At 43.3% G+C, this 23,870-nt stretch overlaps 1 protein-coding gene across 6 annotated transcripts in view; it reads right to left on the bottom strand.

Annotated features, from left to right (window-relative positions):
- ARHGAP28 (Rho GTPase activating protein 28) overlaps nucleotides 1–23,870 on the bottom strand; it is a 184,819-nt gene that overhangs the window by 81,152 nt on the left and 79,797 nt on the right. Inside the window, exon 1 of one of the 6 annotated variants that reach the window (XM_083187606.1) lies at nucleotides 15,729–16,239. The exons of the other annotated variants lie outside the window; for them this stretch is intronic. The gene's annotated coding sequence lies outside the window, so the exon portion shown is untranslated. Of the gene's footprint in view, nucleotides 1–15,728; nucleotides 16,240–23,870 lie in introns of those variants that run through there. 6 annotated transcript variants of the gene reach the window in all.

The raw sequence follows: 23,870 nt of genomic DNA, 5'->3' as shown, positions 1-23,870 counted from the left end.
TTTTCTCAAAATTGAACCTAAGTTCTAACTGAAAAGTAAGTTACATATTTCACAAGAAGCAATATAATCATGAGATTAATATAATAATATTCTAATGTAAAAACCACAACTCTGCTGAACTGTGTTGGAGGCCTTATATGATAGCAGACCACACTGGAATATGCAATGAAAAAAGGAGATTTCTATATCAGCCTAGTCAGCATTCATTTTCCTTAGTCAGGATACTCGGGGGGAAATTTACAAATATGTGATTTCTATTTCACATGGAATGTTGCTATGGGCAACCAATCAGAATATCATTCTTATTTATTTAGCACCTTCTAGAACAGCGGTTCCCAACCTTTTTTCTCTCCCGTACCTCTCGATTAGACTTTTAATTTCTGAGTACCCCCTTCTCTCTATTTGAAATATACACATGACGTACAAGTGAAGTGGAAGTGAGCAGTATGCATATCCTTATGGGTGTCCTTATATTATGGAGTAGCAGAGGTGTAATGTGCGGTCAGGAATCAGGTCCCTTGGTGTCTGGTCGAAGGCTGTGTACTGTCTACGGTGTTCCTGCTAACGACTGTAGGGTTAATGCTGCTGCTTCCTCCACCTATGTCATACCCTCCAACATCTGAGGGTCAGAAATCGGTGCAAAAAAACCCAGAGAGGGGCGTGGTTACGGGAAAGGGGGCGTGGCCACATCTACTTTCCTATTCTTCCAATACCTCTGTCTGTGAGTGGAGTCCCCCCTGCCTAGCGCTGGTCCTCTCCTGGTGCGCTGTGCTTCATTCATTGTCCCTGCTGCCCTGCACAGTGCACACTCTAGCATGACCTACTTCACCAGTCTACTCTACCCCGAGCAGGAGGAGGCGGGCCCTCCGTGTCCCCCATTGGTGCACAATGGGGGTTGTAATCTTGGTTATTAGCTCCCCCTCAAGCTCCCTGTGGAATAGCCGACTGCATCGGAAACTTCATCTCCCAGAATCCCTGTGGCCTCCTCTGCTGACAGATAGGTGAAGGAAGGCAGCTGCATCTAAAAGGCTAAAAAGAACTGTACAATCGGTACAGGGGAATTTAGCCGGTACAGGCAGTTAGAAAATCGGTACCGTTGGAGGGCATGCCATGTCAGTGCGGGGCAGATGATCGCTGATGTCTGAGGCAAGCACAGGTAGATCCCAGCAGATTGCTGGTCGGACAAGAGTGTGAGGAGACGCTGATGATGCTGCAGACAGAACCGGAAGTGATGCGACGTGGTTCATCTCGATGGCAATGGGAGACTTGTTTCGCCATGGGAGACTTCTTCCTCTTCTTTCACCATTACCAATATTATTTTGAAGTACCCCCAACTAGCCTGCAGAGTACCCCCAGGGGTATGAGTACTCCTGGTTGGGAACCACTGTTCTAGAAGATAAATTATAGTAACTGATTGGTTGCCCATAGCAACATCTCATGTGAAATAGAACTCCCATCTTAGCAATTTCCCCCCTCTGAATCATATTTTAAGCATGGGTTTTTTATAGTGGCAATACACATGTTCTTTGTACTAGCTACTACAGCTACAAGCCCTACAGATAACATACACGCACTAGAATATTCTTCACAACTTGATTAAGGCAGGTGGGAGTAACACAGGAATGTACAGTAACAAAGAAATTAATCATCAGCATAATTTACAACACTGAATACAAATCTATGGCCTCAAGGGAATGGGGTCTAGGTACCCTAATGAACAGGAGTTATCCAATAATGATTTGAAAAAATTAATAAATAAATAAACACACATGTGCAAACGGCTCGGTGCCTATGCAAGTCGCTGAAGCCGTTTGCTCATGGACCCTGCACATGTGCATAAATCATTATGGTATGCGCACAACAACAACATCCCCCCCTCCCGTGTGAACGTGCGGGGGATCAAATCAATCTAAATCACCTCCACAGTTCACAGAAATCTGCACTCACAGCCAACTCATATCATCGAAGGGGTGCCCTTATTTAGCAAAACAAGGTCCAATAAGGGCACTTACCAATCCATAAAGATGGATACATTTAGCAGTATTGGCTGGTAAATAGGGTCCCTTACAAACTTTTGCTATGGGGCCTCTGAACATCTAGTTATGCCCCTGTGCAAAATAGTGTGTACATACCTCTCAACATTCTGCATGGCCCAGTCAGGGCTGTTGCACATACTGTACCTCAGGTATGCGCATCCAAATAGGGGGTGTAACCTTGCTAAAAGGGGTGTGGCTTCAGAAGAATGTCATGTTTGTGAGACATGTCTCCCATTGTGTGGGCATGCTCAGCTTTCTGTGAACTACGTTCAATGTAACCAGCCCCTCTATCTTCCGTGAAAACAGTAGATGCTGTGCGCAAGCACAAAAAATCTATTCGCTGCTGTACTGCTAAGCCTCCCAACTTCCCCCACCACATGACACTCCGGCCTACAATTTTGACAGTCCCAAAAAATGTGACTGACTGCAAAAAAATGGTTACAGTTGGGATGTATGCGTTGTAGCACAAATGAACCTTACCATAATGGAGATAAGTAGTCTGGTCCTAATGTCCCCATGTCATCTGCTCATCTCCTTCCTCTGCCCCTGGACTCCATTACTTACTGTAATAAGCTATGTGTGCAGGTCCCACTCACTGAATACTCCCCATCATTATCTTAGTTATGGTGTTATTTGGTATTTATTTGCAGTATTTTACAGTTCATTGTCTTGTACTGTTCTCCCTTATGCTATCTTATATTTAACTTTCTGTATAAAACCACTTGTGACCTGATCTGTCAGAATCGGGTCAAAAATGGCCAAATCGGACTAGTGTAAAGGGGCCTTAAGACCACATTACTCAAACAGCAATCCCCCTCCCCTTCCTGCTTCCACTCCAGGTTGAAAATTGGGCTTTATAATTTTGCTAATGGCTGTAAAGCAGAAGGCTTCACAAGCCTCTCCTGCCCAGCTGCACCATGACGACATATCTCACCATATGACATCATCACTTTGCATATATGCTGCAGGAGCCAAGCTAAGCTCCATGGATGAACGTGACTGGATGAATAAACGTGAGCTATTTTAGGCTAGAGGTATGCCATGTGAATGACTGATGAAGTGTGGTCACAGAATGAGAGCGCGACACCAAGTTAATCAAAAACAATTTTGAATAATTAACCGCAAAGTTAGATAGAGTAAAAAAGTGCTGAAATTCAGTGACAAGGTTTGGGACAGAGTTAATCAGGTTAGATAGAAAACACTCGTAGTCCTTATCCGTGCGGAGGGAAAGTGGTAAAGCAAGTGCTCCAAGGACTCCTGCATAAACAGCCAGCCGACCCTATCAAACTAACTTTTCGGTGTTAGTAGAGAGAACAATATCGGAGACAGGATAAGTCTCATCTAAATGTATTAGGTCTATGACTTTAGTGGTTTTGTTCAAAACTTATTGCCTTGGACAAAGCCAAAGATATCGGAGTGTATAACATTAAGAAATAAAAACTTTAGCATATTAGCAAGGAGTTTAGCAAACAATTTAATGTCCACATTTAGTAACGATATTGGATGATAGCTGAAGCATTGGATGAGTCCATACCTCCATTATGAATGACAATAATATGAACCCCTAGGGCTTGAGGTGAGAGAAAACCCCCAATAGTTACAATAAAGGCTAAAAACATTCAGATTCAAGTCTGAGCCACTCAAGGACATTCACAGAGATGTCCTGAAGCCACTCCTTTGATATCTTGACTGTACTTAGGGTCGTTGTCCTGCTGAAAGGTGAACCGTCGCCCCAGTCTTAGGTTATGAGTGTTCTGGAGCAGGTTATCATACAGGATGTCTCTGTACATTGCTGAATTCATCTTTCCTTCTATCCTGTATAGTCTTCCAGGTCCTGCCACTGAAAAACATCTCCACAGCATGGTGCTTCCACCACCATTCTTCACTGTAGGGATGGTATTGGCCTAGTGATGAGTGATGTCTAGTTTCCTCCAAACATAATGCCTGGCATTCACGCCAAAGAGTTCAATCTTTGTCTCTTGTTTTGGTCTGAGAGTCCTTCAGGTGCATTTTGGACTGCCATGTACTTTTTACTAAGGAGTGGCTTCTGTCTGGCCACTCTATCATACAGGTCTGATTGGTGGATTGCTGCAGAGATGGTTGTCCTTCTGGAATGTTCTCCTCTCTCCACAAAGGAATGCTATAGCTCTGACTGAGAGACCACTGGGTTCTTGGTCACCTCCCTGACTAGGGCCCTTCTCCCACGATCACTAATTTTCGGGGTTAGGCCATCTCTAGGATGAATCCTGGTGGTTTCCTAACCTCTTCCATTTACGGATGATGGAGGTCACTGTGCTTATTGGGATCATCAAAGCAGCAGATATTTTACTGTACCCTGTCCCAGATTTGATTCTCGAGACAATCCTGTCTCAGAGGTCTACAGACAATTCCGTTGACTTCATGCTTGGTTTGTGCTCTGACATGCACTGTCAAGTATGGGACCTTATATAGACAGGTGTGTGCCTTTCCAAATCCTGTCCAATTAACTGAATTTACCACAGGTGGACTCTAATTATGCTGTAGGAACATCTAAAAAATTATCAGTGGAAACAGGATGCACCTGAGCTCAATTTTGAGCTTCATGGCAAAGACTGTGAATAGTTATGTTCATGTGATTTTTTAGTTTTAATTTTTATTAAATTTATTAAATTAGCAAAAGTCTCCCAAAAACTTTTTTCACATTGTCATTACGTGGAATTGTGTGTGTGCAGAAGCTTGAGGGAAAAAAATAATTTATTCCATTTTGGGTTAAGGCTGTAACATAACAAAATATAGAAAAAGTGAAGAGCAGTGAATACTTTCTAGATGCACCGTATATTATTATTATTATCAGTTTCTTATATAGCGCACACATATTGCGCATCGCTTTACAGAGAATATTTAAACATTCACATCAGTCCCTGCCCCACAGGAGCATAAGGGAATTTTTGTAAGAACTTACCGTTCAAATCCCTTTCTCTGAGTCCATCCGCAGGAGCAAGGCACCTATGATAACTTCTTTGAGAGGCAGGCTCCTCCCTTCTGCATCCCAGCATTCCTCAGTTCAACTTCTAAAGCACACTAGGATATATTACTCAGCACAATGCCTGAACATATTAATATGCACAAATATAACCAAATAACATGACAATACATGAATCGGTATAAATATAAACTTACTGAGCGTAAGGGAGGGATTGCTGTGTCACCAGGATGGACTCAAAGAAAGGGATTCGAACGGTAAGTTCTTACAAAAATCCCCTTTTTTCTGTCATCCATCAGGGTGACACAGCTAACCATGGGACTTTCAAGAGCCGGTCCTTTGGGAGGGTACGCTCAGGTTTGCAGTTCTCATCACTGCTCGCCAAAATGAAGCGTCCTCCGACTCTAACTCATTGAACCTGTAGAATTTGGTAAAGGTGTGAACAGAGGACCAGGAAGCAGCCCTGCATAACTGCTCCACTGTAGCCCCATGACGCACAGCCCAAGAGGAAGCAACTGACCTAGTGGTATGGGCAGTAATCCTGGAGGGAATCGGTCTGCCTACCTTAGTGTATGCAAAGGCAATCACCGATCTTAACCATCTAGCAATGGTCTGCTTAGAAGCAGGCCACCCTCTCTTATGCACGTCAAATAGTACCAATAGCAAATCAGTTTTGCGAAAATCCTTTACTCTGTCCATATAAATGCGCAGAGTGTGAACCACATCCAATTTCTTTGGACTCCGCTGGAGGACAAAACACCGGGAGCACAATCTCCTGGTTTAAATGGAAATTTGATACTACCTTAGGTACAAACTTTGGCACTGTTCTAAGAACAGCCCTGTCATCATGAAAAACCAGAAACGGGGACTTGCAAGACAAGGCCCCCAATTCCGAAACCCGCCTACCCGAGGCTATAGCTAACAGAATAGTAAGTTTCCAAGAAAGATATTTAAGATCAGCCGACCTGAAAGGCTCAAATGGAGGTTTCTGTAGATCCGACAACACCAGAGACAGATCCCAAGGCACCACCGGCTGCCTATATGGAGTTTTTAGTTGCTTAACTCCCTGTAAGAAGGCCTGTACTTCTGGCAACAGAGCCACTCTTTTTTGAAAGACTATGGATAAAGCGGACAACTGTACCTTTAAAGACCGCAGGCTATGCCCTGCTGAAAAACCGTCTTGGAGAAACTCCAAAAGTCTAGTGACCTTGAACCTAGAGATGTGTACCTTCTGATGTTTACACCCTTTTCCAAACCCTATGATAATTTGCTGCTGACACAGGCTTCCAAGTCCTGAGCATAGTTCGGATAATAGCATCTGGGAAATCTTTCTTCTTTCTTCCTCAATAAGGAGGTTTCAAAAGCCAGTCCGTCAAATTGAGACGAACTAGGTCCTGGTGTAGAAAAGGTCCTTGCCTGAGTAGGTCTTGCCGAAAAGGAAGATGCCAGGATTCAGTCGACAACCTCAGTATGTCTGAATACCAAGACCTCCTGGGCCAATCCGGAGCAATCAAGATGATTTGCACCCCCTGTGTCATCACTCTCTTGAGGACCCAAGCAATCATTGGAAATGGAGGGAATACATACACGAAGCTGAAACACCATGGAACTGTCATAACTGTCATAAAAGTGTCTTCTACACTGCCCTGAGTTCCAGAATGTTGATCGGCCATTTTGATTCTGAACTGGATCACAGCCCTTGCAATCTGAGGTGTAGGATCAACTGCCCTCCAGCCCCTGAGACTGGCGTCAGTCGTGACGACCAACCAATCCCACGAGCGAAGGGACCACCCTAATTGAAGAGACTCGATCCGTCCATCAGATCATCGAGTTATTTGTCTTCTGAGACAGTAAAGTGTTTCCTGTTTCATGGATTTTGGGTTCCCGGACCAACTGGACAGAATGTTCCATTGAAATGGCCTTGAGTGAAACCTTGCATACTGCAGGGTCTTGAATATTGCCACCATTTTGCCCAACAGTTGCAAACTCTGCCATATCGAGAGATTTAGTGACTGGATAATCGACAGCACCAACCGGCGAATGTCCACTGCTTTGGACCCTGGGAGGAAGACACAATGCACATGTGTATCCAAGATCACACCCAAAAACTGAAGTTTCTGAGTGGGCGTTAAATGAGACTTTGGAAGATTTAACATCCACATGTGGTCTCAAAGAAACTGTGTTGCAATCAATAGATGTTCCTGCAACTTCTCTGCCGATTCCGCCTTGAACAAGAGGTCGTCCATATATGGAATAATCACAATTTCCTTTAACCTGACAGCCGCAGCCATGACAGCCATAACCAGCACGAAAGATAGAGCCTGAAACTGCAGATGAGTTTCCTCTGTTGCGAAACGCAGTAAAAATTTATGTTACCTGCATATAGGCACGTGTAGATAAGCATCCTGGATGTCCACTGTTGCTAGAAATTCTCCAGGTTCTATGCTTAAAAGCACTGACCAAAGAGATTCCATCCTGAAGTGATCCACCCACAGATGTAGGTCTAAACACTTCAGGTTTAGAATGGGTCTGAAGGAACCGTCCAGTTTGGGGACCAAGAAAAGAATGGAATAAAAACCCTTCTTTCTTTGCTACGGAGGTACTGGGATCACCACTCCCTTGACGAGAAGAGACGTTGCTACCCACAAGAGGGATTTCTGCAAGCGAGCTTCTCATGGCAGGGGTGTTGGAAGAATCTCTTTGGAGGGACACCCCTGAGATTGATCCTGTAACCCTGAGAAATGATGGAGAGAACCCAAGGGTCCAGGGTGGAGAGAGTCCACACATCCCAAAACTGCAGGAGGTGACCCCCCCACTCTAATACCAGAATGGGGAGTCTCACCCCATCATGCTGAGGACATTTCCTCACTTTTGGAAGGGTGTTTCTTTGCAAAGGCCCCAAAACAGGATCTGAGCGCCCTTCCCTTGCCAGAGGGGAACTTTCCTCTACCTGTTTGTCCTCTACTGGACACACCCCCTCGAAAGGAGGAACGAAACGAAAGGACAGCCTAAATTCCCCAAACCTAGACACTGAGTACTTACAAGATGTGGTGGGAAGGAATGTGCTCTTTCTCCCCGTGGCATGTTTAATAATGGAATCCAGTTCTGCCCCAAAAAGAAGTTCTAGAGCAATGCCTCTAGAGCAGTGGTTCCCAAACATTGTGCCTAGGCACCCTGGGGTGCCTCAGGACACTTGCAGGGGTGCCTTGGGTTGGTGGACCAGGATCAATTCATATTATTTATGGTCAATATACCAGTCAAAACCAGTACTTGTGGCTGCCAATCATAATATATGTGGACAAACAGAAGCAAATCCTGCCCCCCACCAGATAACTGTGACATATAAACACAATGCACTTAATTTATTTATTTTTTCTTAATTTTCTCGATAAGAAGCATTTGGCCTAGGGGTGACTTGAAAATATTTTGATGCTCTAGGGCGCCGTGATTCAAAAAAGTTTGGGAACCCCTGCTCTAGAGACTTCTTGGACTCACTATCAGCTTTATTGGTACGGAGGGAGGGGGATTGTCACAGGCGAAGAAAAAAATGTAATTGTATTAGCAGTATATTACTGTAAAGACCAACATGTGACCTATTGTGTATGGAAATTATATATAGTTACTTGGTTGGTGGTGCTCCCAAAATTGTTCAGCATTTAAACTGAGAAAAAAGGGTTGTCCAAAGAGGAACAAAGGCAGAACACTATAGGTTTTTGGGGCACACTTGTAAATGATAGGTGAAATAGATGAGAAATGTGTGAATTAAGATTTAACTTTTATTACATAAGATTAAAAAGGGGGGAGACCACAAACATCACTTACGTTAGAAGAAATAAACAATAATTCCATCCATGCATAGTAAAAGGGTCTGTTAACTGCAATAACCACCTCTGTACTCTAACTCCTATTAAACCTCGCCACTCTGGGTGACCAGGTTCTCCCTGCAATACCTCAATGGCACCAGGGTACGACTGAACTCATCCAAGGGAAAGCAGAAGTGACTCTTGACTCCTTACATCACCTTTGTACCCTCTCATCCACAAGGGTATATGGTCATACATCACTGTACCGCCTGAACCCTGCTGAGCTCAGCAGCTAAGCAGTGAATGGCCGAATAAGTACCTTTGGGGAGACCTGCAGGGAATATTCGGTGCTGTATGTACACCGGGACAGCAGAGGTACATGGTGTCCTATGAGGAGCTCCTTTTCACTATCTCAAACCACTCCACTCAATTCTCACAAATCCACTTCTCATCAATGTAACATAAGTGTGTACACCTGGTCAGATTGGGACGTCAGTAATTCATTGTTATGTGCCTTATTCTGACCAGTCTTGTATCTCAAAAGGCTGGAGCAAGAAATATTTAGAAACAATTATTTTTTATTAGAGATGGACACCGTGTACGAATCATTATCGCCTCGGAATCAGTGATAATCTTAAACCTATGTATGGAATTATTGTTTATTTCTACTAACGTAAGTGACGTTTGTTGTCCCCCCCCCCCTTTTTGTTTAATCTTGTGTAATAAAAGTTAAATCTTAATTCACACATTTCTCATCTATTTCACCTATCATTTACAAGTGTGCCCCAAAAACCTATAGTGTTCTGCCTTTGTTCCTCTTTGGACAACCCTTTTTACTCATTATCAGTTTCCCAAGCCTTAAGCCAGAGAGCTCTCCTAGCTATCACGGAAGTGGCTGACACTTTTGACACCATCTTGGTGCCTTCTTCATTAGCCTCACAAACATACTCATACATGCCAAAGCAAAAGCTTCTGTGTCAGGTTGAAGTTGATTACACAAGGCATCAGCCCAATCATCATGGCCTTGGATACCCAAGCAGATGCAATAATCGAGCGTAAGGTAAAGCACACTCCTTCAAACACAGCCTTAAGACAGCCTTCAATATTTTTATCCACGGGGTCTTTGAAATCAGCACCCTGCACTTAATTAACATGGCAGACGCTCCCTCCCCAAGAGCAGCAGCACTACACCTTTCTGTCATGATAACACACACAGTGCACAATGTCAGGGGTTTGTACAGAATATTACATCCAAGTACTTATCTGTCTGTTGCAATGGACCCTCAGCGGTCACCAGGAAAAGCGCTGCCCAGGAGAAGCTTTCCACTCAGCTCTGCAGTGTGAAATACTCCTTCAGCTCCGCACAGTGTGGAAAGAAAAAGAGCCAGAGCAGAGTGCAGGAAGAGACCAAGTCTCTTCTTCAGCAGGGAGGGAAGCCTTTTGGCGCCTTCCCCCTATAATGTAGGGTACACACCAGGACGAACCGCTCATGATGCACATCGTGAGCGAGTCGTCAGTGGCTCGTCCGACCCGCTCACGGTGACGCGGGGGGGCACGACCCGCTCACGATGTGCACCATGAGCGGGTCCGATCCAATGGCGACCCGCACCCGGCTGTATGGTCGTCATTGAGATCCTACCTGCAGCAGGTAGGATCTCAATAACGATCGACCGACCCGCGGGACCGCGCATCGGATCGGTATCGGTCCACACCAGGACAGAAAAGGGCCCAATCAGCACACAATCTACATCCAATTGGTCGGAATTGGATCTATATTGAGGGGATCGGGCCCTAGTCATCCTGGTGTGTACCCAGCATTAGCCACTCCTACAAGTGCTTCTTCTTACTTCCAGTGTCTCCCCTCAGTCTGGGACCACTTGGAAGCGTCCATAGGCATGAAATAGGCATCAACTCCCTAAGGATTTCCGCCTATAAGCCCTGTAAAATGGCGGCGCCATAGAGGGGGGTCTGTCCCCCAAGATCCCCCCTAAGAAGGGAGGCGGTTCAGGACTTACCCCAGGGCCCAGGAAACCTCCTTTCATGGAGGTCAAAGCGATGTGCAGAGAGGACCGACAGCATCTCTCTGCGCTTCTGTCAGCCTCTGCAGCGCTTTCAGTGTAAAGAAACTTCCTATGGAAGTTTCATACTGTAGCCTGTAACTAACTAAGAGAATATTAATAAAAAAACAAACCCCTAGCTACTCTAAAGAATGGCTACAGTCCGCAGCCAGTCAGCATAGCATCCACTCCAGTGGGCACCTAAAACAAACTGAGGAATGCTGGGATGCTGAAGGGAGGAGCCTGCCTCTCAAAGAAGTTAGCATAGGTGCATTGCTCCTGCGGACCCGCCTACATCTCATGGTTAGCTGTATCACCAGGATGGACAAGAGAGAAACACTCTATATTACCTACCACATGTACAAACACACACAGAGACATTCTAGGGTTAATTTGTTGGGAGCCAATTAGCCTACCAGTATATTTTTGGATTGTGGGAGGAAACCGGAGTACCTGGAGGAAACCCACGCAAGTGCGGTGAGAATATACAAACTCTGCACAGTTATAGCCATTGTGGGGATTGAACCCATTACACCATCCGTACTGCCCCATATACAGAATATAATAAATATTGTAAATACAGGCATTGTAATAGACATGTAGTCAAAGATGACATTTTTTTAAACTTGTCTTGAAAAATGTAGACAATCAAGAAACAACACGTAAAAAATGTAAACACATAAGGGACACTTTATGTGCCAATAATAGATATAACAATAGAAAGAGTCACTCACGTCAATAAACTATTCACAATACATACAGTACTGTGAGTTAGATTTGGGTGAGTTATTTTGTTTCTGTGCAAGGTAAATACTTTATTTTTACACTACAATTTAGATTTTTAGTTTGAACAAACACCCAAAAATGTAACACTCTCTGCACGTTACATCTGTACCACCTGCAGTGTAGCATGGTTTTGCCCATTAGAGAAAAAATGTGCTTTGCAATAGTCTTAATAAGGCCCATAGAATGCAAAAGCAGCTCTTGCGGATTAAAATTATATGTGGTGTGCATTCCGGGGGTTAGTCTGGTTCACTCGTAAAGGCACAATCACTCTCTAATGGACAAAACCATATGTACTGCAGGTGCATGTGCATCTTGACTAAGGGGTCACATACCCCGAAACGTTGACAATAATGCCCCTTTCAGACCGCACTTTTAAAACGGTAAATTGCCGTTTTTTTACCGTTTTAAAACGGTAATGTGTGCGGTCTGAAAGGTCCAGTCCCACTTAACCGGTTAGAAAATGCCGTTTTTTCTAACCGGTTAAAATGCAGGGTCCTACCCGTTTCTGAACCGGTATTTTAGCGCAAAAATCGGCTCAGAAACGGTATTTAGGACCCAGCCAATGAGCTGGGTCCTAAATTCAGCACAGTGAATACTTAATGAGCGCTCATTAAGTATTCACAGCACTGGAGCCCCCCCCCGCGCGTGTCGACACCCCCCGCGCGCGTGTCGACACCCCCCGCGCGCGTGTCGACGCCCCCCCGCGCGTGTCGACGGCCCCCCCGCGTGTCGACCCCCCGCGCGTGTCGGCGCCCCCCCCCGTGTCGACTTACCCCGTGCCGGTATCTCCGTTGTGGTTCCCGGCACTGCAGCTCAGTATGCTCGGAAAGCACTTATGAAAAAAGTGTCTTTCAGAAAATGGCTGCCCCCCATACGGAAGACAGTTTTTTTAAACAGGGTTTCCTATGGGGCAGCCATTTTCTGGAAGACACTTTTTTCATAAGTGCTTTCCGAGCATACTGAGCTGCAGTTCACAACGGAGGTACCGGCACGGGGTAAGTCGACACGGGGGGGCGCCGACACGCGGGGTGGGGGGGGCGTCGACACGCGCGGGGGGCGTCGACATGCGCGGGGGGGCGTCGACATGCTCTCGGTCGACACGCGAGGGGGGGGGGGGGGGAGCTGCACGGAGGGGAGGGCTGAAGGCTGCACTGGCTTTGACCCTGTATTTGGAAAGTTTCCAAAAACGGGTCTGCCAGTGTCAAAAAATCGGCACTTAAACGGTAATATACCGTTTAAGTGCTGCGGTGTGAAAGGGGTTTTATCTGGCAGACCCGTTTTTGGAAACGTTTCCAAATACAGGGTCAAAGCCAGTTATGCGGTCTGAAAGCAGCATAAATGTTTCATCTGCATTAATGTGTTTATGAGTCCCTGAATGCCGCCAGCAATAGAGGAGGATATATATATATATATATATATATATATATATATATATATATATATATGGCCAATATGCCCAGCACTCTCCCAAACTCTGTCCAACTTGTATGGTGCCCGCAATCTCAAGCAGAGAAACACATATAGCACAACGGTTTGCGGCACTCATCAATGTAGCAACTGGGTAAATCAAATAAAACAGCCGACAGGCAATGCAGTGAGTCAACGTTTCGGGTACTGAGACCCTTTATCAAGACATGATATATATATACCCAGCAGTGGGTTCCGGCACTCTCTAAACGTAATAACAGTCCCTGTTGCCCTCCGTAATTTAGGAAGCATGTAGCTCCCACATAACAGCACGGTCCGGCGGCACTCAGGATAAATGACTCACGACACCAGCCTGTGTACAGTCAACGTTTCAATAAGCTTACTTTACCTGACGAAAATAAGTAAAGCTTATTGAAACGTTGACTGTACACAGGCTGGTGTCGTGAGTCATTTATCCTGAGTGCCGCCGGACCGTGCTGTTATATATATATATATATATATATATATATATAGTCAGCTAATGTTTTGAAAGCTAGTAGATGTAGTTTCACTTGATGCCAACAGATGGCAGTGTTTCAGGGCCACAGGGACACTAGACATATATATACAGTAAACAGAAGTTTCTGCAACGTTTAAATGTCTAATTACATCGTCATCAGGCAATTGCCTGATGATGATGTAATTAAACATCAAAACTTTATTATTTATAATCTGAGTGCCGCTCCTATATGTTGGTGTATGTATATGTGTGTGTATATATATATATATATATATATATATATATATATATATATATACAGGTCGAGTATCCCGTATCCGAATATCCGTTATCCGAATTATTCCGAAATACGGACATTCCAGAAAGTGAAAAAAATTTTTTTTTTTGCTAAAAACTCACCGGGGACATATGTAACAGCATCACTGGGGACATGATATGTAACTGGCACTATATATGTGCAAGACAATGATTGCTTGGCATTCAAATTCAGTGCTGAGATAGTACACACATTTTGTTTCACGTTTTGAAACCTTGTTTTTTGAACAATTAAAATATGTTTGTGTGTATTTTATGTGCTAATAAAATATATTTGTGTGTATATTATGTGTTTATACAGCATAAATGCAAGATACTTCAAAATACATCATTGAAATATTAAAATATTCCGAAATACGGAATAATCCGTTATCCAAAATTCTCCTGGTCCCGAGCATTTTGGATACGGGATACTCAACCTGTATATATATATATATATACAGTATGTATAACCATATAAACTGTATCGATAATATAGCATATACTATATGCAATTACATAATTTCCTATTTCATATTTTCTTTCAATCTTACTTTAACCTTCTTTCTATTTCCTTTAGCCTTCCATAAAAATGTGCCAGATCTTTTAGCTCTGTACTTCAAATGCAGTTTACTTAGAATTCCTGCAAAGATTCCACTGGAATTACAGATATCCTGTGGAAGAGGGAAGCAGGCCAGCTAAACAGTCTAAAATAAAGCACGTTAAGGAAGTGATAAGCCTGTCAATCAGATAACAGGAGTAGAATTTACCCTTGTCTTCAGAGATATTTGTGTTTTTGTTTTTTTTCATAAAACATTCCTTTTTTTTTTACATAATGTGCAAAAGTAGGAGAAAATCACTATAGTAATTTGTGATGACAAAACAAAATGAAATAACTATATGTTTTGGGACATAAGCTCTCATTGACAATAAAGGAAGGGAAAAACCATTGAAGAAAAAAATGTCATTGTGTAAAAGTGCTTTAAGGCAGAAATGTACAGAATTGCTTTAGTTATGTGTTTTTAGGCTCCTCCAGATTTGCACTTAAATTATTTTAAGCACAAGGGACTTCCTGGTTTCCAAGACAATGCACAGTGCAGGTACTGACGTCTGTGTGTCAGGGACAGCAAGAAGTTGACGAATCTGGCATATTTTCAAGGCCAATGGAAAGTCACAACACACTTGTAGGAGGATGCCTATTGGTTAGTCGTTTGAAATAATTCTCTTGTGGCTGGGGCTATGCTCTACATTTACTTTGAAAAACTTATAATCAATAGCCACATAACAGTTAATACAAAAATAACAAATTACTTTAAATTAAATAAAAAAAGTTTTATATATATATATATATATATCCTTATAGATTGTAAGCTTGCAGCAGAGTCCTCTTACCTCCATGTCTGTCTGTTGTTACCCAGTTTCTTTTATCACTGTCTACAATTGTAAAGCGCAACGGAATCTGCTGCGCTATATAAGAAACTGGAAATAAATATCTATCTATAAACCAATCTCCCCATATCCCCTATTTAAAATGACCAAATACTTCTCTATAACATTTAGTGAATTTAAACTAGGTTGTGCAGGTATCTTTATAATACATACACAATAAGCCTAATATAAATCAGGTTACTATTGTTAACACGTTTTGCATTGGTGAGAAAAGTTTCATATTTGATAACCGAAAAGTTATAGGAACATACTATTTGCCTTGCTTGCAGTAACATAGAAATTACATACATTGCATATCTGAAGATAAACACACTGCTCATGAAAGTTCACCAGTCCTTACGTGACAATGGTAGAAGGATCCTAAAGCATAGAAGAACAAAGGCTGGATACACTGTCCCAGTGTACAGTACGTACCTTCACATGTTCAGTTGGTTCCACTATGCAAAATTCTGTGATGAAACAACAGTTATATCAGACCACTTTTTGATAGTTCTTTGAACAGAAAAAATATATATCCTTGTTGGAATCCAAATATAGGTATGATAGTAAAGGTCTGTATATGAATACTCCACCAAACAATCAGCCAGTCCCACGCAGCAAGGAGAACAATGCACAATCTGCTCTGCTACAATGTGTGGAGTCCCAGACTCTAGCACAGCCCTTTGTAGTATTTTCCTGTTTGTGACAGGGCTGAACTATTTCCTAAATGCAGGATTACGGCTAATTAGCTGCAGAGAGTCCCTTTTTTTCAATGTTGTCAGGATTGGAAATAGAAACATTTCCGACTCAGTCCAAAGCAGTGCAACAAGTGAACCTCCAACTTAATACTGTATGTTGCAGACTAATAACAAGGTGCAATGGTCTACATATGTACGGTTCACTTTGCAGTGAATATAATTATATAATCTCTTCTACACACTTCTGCACAGACAATCCCGTCCTGGCTGCAGTGAAGGAAGAATGAACTTATGTTTTTGCTTCAGGGGAGTTTACGTGGAGAGCAGCCAACAAAAAAAGACATTTACAAAATTGCTTTCTCCAAATGTAAGTAAGGTAATGCAACACCGCTGCAAATCTAATGTCACATATTTCAACAATGCCCGGAACATATGTGATACATTACAATAGGACAATGCAACTGCACAAACTACAATAGAGCAATGAGAGTGGACAATATAGACTAGTGCATAGAATCACTGGTATACAGTCGTTGTGTTGACACTATCAAGGTCAACATACATTGGGTTGACCACTGAAGGTCAACAGCCCTTAGGTCAAAACTAGGGTGGCCAATCCCGGGATCGGGATCGGCGGGATCCCGGGATTTGGCCCCCAAAACGCCGGGATTTCAATCCCGGGATTGGAGTTTCCAATCCCGGGATTTCGGGATTAGACTGCGCTTGCGCGCAGTCTAATGCCGGGCAGCGTCTGAGCATCGCTCAAACGCTGCCCGACTTCTCCCGGCAGCACTGTGTGCAGCGTGACCTCTCAGCGTGAGATCAGAGGTTACGCTGCGCAGGCAGAGGTCGCGCCCGGCATTGTAATGCCGCGCCACCCGCCCAGCCAGCGCGCCCTCCCGTCCAGCCAGCGTGCCCAGCCGCCTGCCCGCCCAGCCAGCGTGCCCAGCCAGCGTGCCCAGCCGCCCGCTCGCCCAGCCAGTGTGCCCAGCCCAAGCGCCCAGCCAGCATGCCCAGCCCAAGCACCCAGCCAGCCAGCGCGCCCACCCGCTCACCCAGCCAGCGCGAAGCCAGCATGCCAGGCAACCATCAAATGTAAGTAATTACATTGTAATTACTGACTGGGGCAGTAATTGTGGGGCAGTTTTTTTTATTAGGAAAACCGATCCCGGGATCCCGGGAATCCCGGGATTGAGCATTTTTCAATCCCGAATCCCGGGATTGAAAAAATGCCCCGGGATTGGCTTCCCTAGTCAAAACATAAAAAGGCTGACATGCCTAAGGTCGAGAGGGTCAAAAGGTCGATACAAGCATAAGGTCAGCAATGGGAAGGTCGACAGTCAAAAGGTCAACATGGGTTTTCTCAGGGGCTTTTTTGAGCCGACATGTGCCGACAGTCGGTATTTGATGCCTTACCATCCACTAGGGTGTGGAGGGGAAATAGAATAGTGTGCCAAGCGTAGTGAGGCACCGTGCCCGAAGCATGGTGAGTGCAGCAAGCTATGCGAGGGGATGCAGTGCACTTTTTCGTGTCCATGACAACATTTGGGCCAAAAAACGTGAAAAACCCATGTTGACCTTTTGACTGTTGACCTATCTAATGTCCACTGTTTGACCATGTCGACCTTCAGTAGTCGACCCAATGTATGTTGACCTTAATTTAGTTGACCCAATGACCCATACCCCATCCAGTAGCTGTTCAGGATAAAATAAGCTGTAAGTAGGCATGAATGAATACTGAATGAGTACAGAGCAGAAATATGGCTCACCGGTTGCACATGATTAGTCTCAGAGCCAGTCACTGGAATGCCAACTGTATCCCAATTACACAAAGTGTTCACCGCTGTGAAATGAGAACTTGGCAAACATGTTAACCCTGCACAGAGGGGCATGCTGCCCAAATTCAGGTGCGATTGGAATCATGGGTATTACTACTTGCCCAAAGCCATCCAAATAGAAATGACACCAAAAGGAATGTTGGGTCCCAGTGCAGTGGTGTCTTTCCCCCTCTCCCCAGGTATCCTGCACATTTCCATAAACAGGCCTTGGTCAATTATTAGTATTACTACTATTATTATATTAAACTTCTTCTACTTTATTTTACATGTAGACGCCATTTAATGTATATTAAAGTATATTTTGCATATAACACGAATAGCAAGTCAGATATTTGCTGTTATGAGGCTAGTGTGGGTCACTGCACCTTGAATATCTGGCAGAATACCAGTCAGATGCATCTTGGCAGATTGCACAGTATCCATGCGGGCAAGTGTTCTATTGGCACTGCTGACTGCAAGGGTTCCATACATCATGTAAGTAGCTGCAGCATTTGGCCTCTGCCAACATTTTTAAACGGCATGTTGAGAGTAACGGGTCATTTATCAATACCACACAATGAGCACCACACTTCTCTGTACAACAGTCATAGGGTATCTATACCGTAGGGGACAATGGTTCCTGCGGTTCACTGGCACTGATAGATGGGGCAAGAGGAGGGGGGATTAGCATACCCTTTTTTCTGATATTTTATTGTTGAATTTCCGTAATTCCCATATTGTTTATTAGACATGTAATATGTTCTTACAAATTGGCTCCTAAGTTTTGGCTTTGCACACTTGTTTGCATTCCCTGAAATTTCAGCTGAGACTTGGTTTACTTTCTTTCTTTTTTTTTTAAATAAATAAACTTTACATGACATTTAATTTGCTCCGTCCATTCTTCTGATTAAGGTTGTGAAATCAAAGAAAACATGGACTTCCAACACCAGCACAAATGAGTTCCTATGAGATGTAGCCATTTGGCAATACCCATGGATAAACTGGATGCAGATGTGGATTTGCAGTGATGCATGCGGCCAGATGTACAGTTATCGCTATGGGACACGATGCATGTTATTTACTATGGATGTGATCACCAAACGTTACCTGTCCACCACTTTCACACCAGTAAGAAGACAAGGAACAGAGTCAGTTTTAGTGGTTTACAAGCTTGGCTGAAACCAATGAACTTTAGCTACACATCAGGAAAACCTCATGGTCATACTTGATAGCCATCGCAGGGCTGAACACAGATTGAAATGACTACTACAGGGACTGGACTGGACCAAAAGACAAATTATACAAAGGTTGTGTCATCTAAAATATATGCTCTTATGGGATTCATACAGTTGGATGCATTTATGTTCAAAATGTAGACTATGTATTTAAATAATGTTGTGTTAGTGATGCAAATCAGTATTATTGGCTTCATAGTGGTGACAAGTCTTTTATCATAGAATTTAAAAAAAAAAACTAATAAAATGAAGAAATAAAAATATTCCCAGTTTGACTTATTTAGGATATAGGGCCTGCAAAACAAAGACCATGGGCCCAATTCAGACCTGAAGGCATGGCTTCGAATTCACATGGCGGGCAATTATGATACTCTGCTCTTGTGTACGGTTTGCAGTATGCATATGCAATGCCGTCCTGTGATTAAATCCTGCAACTAATTCTATTGGCACACCGTTCGCAAGGAGTAGGCGCCTGGGGGTGTAAACAGGCCGTTTAGTGGGAGTGCTAAGAAAAATGACGTGCCAGAAAAAAACGCTGGCAGCGTCCAGGGAAATGCTAGGCATGCCTGAGCGTCTTACAGGACGGTGTGTGACGTCAGCTACGGGCCGGATTTGCCCTTTTCCATCACACCACCGAGTAAGTCTCTGGCTGAGCTGCACCTGCGATAACTTGTGCCCAGTATAGAAATCATTTGAAGGTGGGTTTTGGACATATTCGTAGGGCTGCGAAGGGATGTGTAGTTGTACACACCCATTCGCATAGTGGCCCTCATTCTGGTTGACTTGGTAAGCTGCGAAAGTCGCAGCTTATCGAGTCCCAGAGGGCACACCCCGCTGCCCACGGGGAATAGGCCCCCCCCCAGTTGAGACTGACTTATATTTGCGTGGGCCTGGCCGAAGACAGGCTGGCCAGCTGACGTCAGCCACCTGCCCCCCCAGGCACCATTAGCATGGGAACGCCAGTGTTTGCATGGCACCGACCATGAAACACTGGGTTTTCCCATGCCCCCTCGCTGCCACCGCCCACCCACCTCTGCCCGTGCCTTCACTGTGCGAGCACCACACTGACATTGCAGGTCAGCGAGGGTGCTCACACAGAAGGCCTGCACATATACATAACCAATTATCCGGACGCGCAGGCCCTAACCAACGCTCCTCCATGCGAGTGCACGGGGGACCGAGGAAATTAGAATGACAGCCAGAGTATATATTCATTCATAAGAAAGCCTTTCACTCTAGTGGGGTGGCGTTTTAACTGAATGCTGTCCATGCACATTCGTGCCCATGTGATCAGGTGTGAATTGAGCCCCATGACCCACACTACTTGACAGTGTGTGTTGGTATAATATGGTTTAATCGTTAAAAAATGGACTTTTTACTGTACTGTATGTGTCACTACTAGTCTCAGTAATCCATGACAGTCGTGGACTGCTTGATTATGCCGGCCGGCACTTGCAGAACTACAGTACAACTAGCTTCTTGGTTGACCCCGTCACTCTAGTTTATAGCATCACATAAAGAACACATGGACTACATTGTTCCAGTAGGATTATTGTAGTTTCATATAGTGAAATGTGTTTATAGTACACAGGACTACATGGGTTTAATTAAAAAAAAGTTTAGAGAGAGTGCAAGGCAAACACTGCCGGACAAAGACAGCTTTGTAAACTGTATTTAATGGAAATATATAGAGATGATTCTTATTGTGAAATATGGATTTGATTGCATTAGTTTTGTAGCCAAATAACATAGACATATATTTCAACATCATCATACTGTAGTTTGTAGTCTTTTTTATTCTCTTTAAGTTTTATTATTTTTATTCTTTTATTGGTTCTTCAAGCCAACTAGTGATATCCAACAAGATAAGTCGCTGATCCTTGGGCTTTCCGACTGTCGGAATCTTTACGACTGTCGGAATCTTTACGACAGTTGGAAAAAACGGACCTGACATTTCATGGTTGTAAATTCGATCTATTCTTGTTGAAAACGGATGATATTTCCGCCTGTTAGAAAGTATCGGGCAGGATTGAATACACCCCCCCCCCCCGTGTTTCTCTGTAAATTATAAAATTAAGTGTACCTTAATGACTACACCAATTATGCTGTTTGCTTGGATTTCTAGAGCAAAATTACAAGGATGTTTTAGGAGAAGATACATGGATATCACGAGGTGCACTGATACAGAGTCAATGTCGACTCTGTCGACATTTGGTATAAAAAAATGTGAAACACCATGTCGACCTTTTGACTGTCCACCAAATGCTTGTGTCGACCTAATGACCCTTTCAACCTAGACACATGTCGAGGGTGTCGACCTAAGGGTGTCGACCTAAGGCCTGTCAAGCTTTAGTGGTTGACCCAATGTATGTAGACCTTCCTGTGGTCGAACCTATGTAGCACACACATTCAGACAACATACTTAAGATTTCTGTTTATCAAGCATTTTTTTGTATAAAATTATTTAGAAAAAAACTGTTTCTGAATAATTTTATAAATGATGTTCTAACAACCTAATGCAGGAGATTTCACATGCAGCGGTGTAGATGACAGTCCCAACTATTATCAAAGGCAAACACGGTCTGACCCCCCTATGTACCAAACTCTGTTTTTTGAGGGAGTTCGTTCAAATTGGTTTAATCCATCCCTAGATGGCTGAAATTACTTTGTGCCTATGAAGGAATATTCGGAGTAGAAATATCTCTCCTGCATTCTACTGAAACAATCGCTGTGCATATTCACAGTGTCAGATTCCCTGGAATAGTATTCAAGAAAGACTCCTCCAATACCCCAGGTTGTAACTAGCATGGGCAACTGTTACCACTGTCCCTGGCAGTTGTACTTTACTTAGTACAGGGCCGTGACTACAGGAAGATCCCCCCCCCTCCCTGTTCTCCATGGCAATACCCAGTCCCCCCGCCAGCAGCTGTGCCTGAGCAACACAACAGGGAGTTAGGGGGACAGCAGCAGCCCGGCAGTGAGCCAGAATCAGTGGTAAGGTGCCCTATGGGCTTTGTGTATATGTGTATATATATGTACAAAGGAGAGATGCGATGTATTATACATATAATGGGCATTACGATGTGGTGCTATGTGTAATGGGTAGTACGGTGAGTGGCATCATGTTTGCTGGGCATTATGCTTTGGCATCATGTGTAATGGGCATTATAGTATGTGGCATCATGTGTAAAAGGCATTGCGGTGTGTGGTCACACTCCTATCGTCATGTAGCCACTCCTCTCTCTTTGCATAACCATGCCCCCTCATGACTTGTGACCACAGGCATTTTTGGCGCACACCTATGGCGCACGGCAAGACATTTTTTTAACTTGCACCGCTGTACTGTGCGGCCTGGGTCTGCCTTCCTTCTTCTGCTGAGGAATCTAATTTTTTTTTTTTTGAGAGGGCGGGGTTCACCAATTTACTTGTTTGCCTCAGGTGCCAGAAATCCTAGTTTCAGCCCTGCTTAATACATAGGGTCTGATTCTGGTTCACCTGAAAAATCAAATTCTCTCTCTAATGGACAAAACCATGTTCACTGCAGGTGAGGCAGATGTAGCATTTACAAACAGAGTTAGATTTGGGTGGAGTTTGTACTTCAAACTGAAATCTACTGTAAATTGCAGTGTAAAAATAAAGCAACCAGTATTCACTCTGCACAGAAACAAAATAATACCCATATCTAACTCTCTCTCACGTTACATCTGCACCACCTGCAATGCACATGGTTTTGTCCATCAGAGAGAATTTGATTTTGCGAGTGAACCAGAATCAGGCCCATAGACCGGATTATCATATAAAGAATGACTTTCCCTGATACACATACAAATTAAAAAAAAACTACAGAAGTTCTGTGATTTTAAGAACATATGCCCATTAATCTGTGTGATTTTACCATTAGTTAACTATACAGGTCGAGTATCCCGTATCCGAATATCCGTTATCCGAATTATTCCGAAAACCAGACATTCCAGAAAGTGAAAAAAAATTTTTTTTTTTATAAAAACTCACTGGGGACATTTGTAACAGCACTGCTGAGGACATGATATGTAACTGGCACTATATATGTGCAAGACAATGATTGCTTGGCATTCAAATTCAGTGCTGAGATAGTACACACATTTTGTTTCACGTTTTGAAACCTTGTTTTTTGAACAAATAAAATATATTTGTGTGTATTTTATGTGGTAATAAAATATATTTGTGTGTATATTATGTGTTTATATAGCATAAATGCAAGATACTTCAAAATACATCATTGAAATATTAAAATATTCCGAAATATGGAATAATCCGTTATCCAAAATTCTCCTGGTCCCGAGCATTTTGGATAAGGGATACTCAACCTGTACAATATATTTTTAGAACCAAGATACTGTATAAGGCATCTGCCATGGAATGTGAAGGGTGTTAGAGCAGTGAAAATTTACTGTATGAATAACATGCATTAAAAATCCTAGTCCCATCTAGAATTACAACCTGGCTCCAGAAGACATTGCTGACTTCACACTGTCTGAGTGATTAAGTAAAACATATAAATTGGACTTATAGTGCATGACATTTCCCAAAGTTTAGTACTGTAGGAACCGCATTATTAAAACAACTTCCCTTTCATGTCATAGGGATAACATATGTTGATTCAAAATAGTAAGGGGCCACATTGCAAAACTGTAAAAAAAGTATTCTTGGGAGAATAAATTTTGTCAATGTCTAACTAATTCATGTCTAACTTTTGTCAATGTCAAATTAATGAATGTCTAACTTTTGGTGTTAACTGTCTTGACTAGATATTGTCTGTCAGCCTTCTGGAACCCGTATGTATGTATG

The sequence above is a fragment of the Crinia signifera genome, chromosome 5, assembly GCF_055691185.1.
Source record: "Crinia signifera chromosome 5, ASM5569118v1, whole genome shotgun sequence".
NCBI classification, from domain to species: Eukaryota; Metazoa; Chordata; class Amphibia; order Anura; family Myobatrachidae; genus Crinia; species Crinia signifera.
This window is presented reverse-complemented; position numbering and strand designations above follow the sequence as displayed.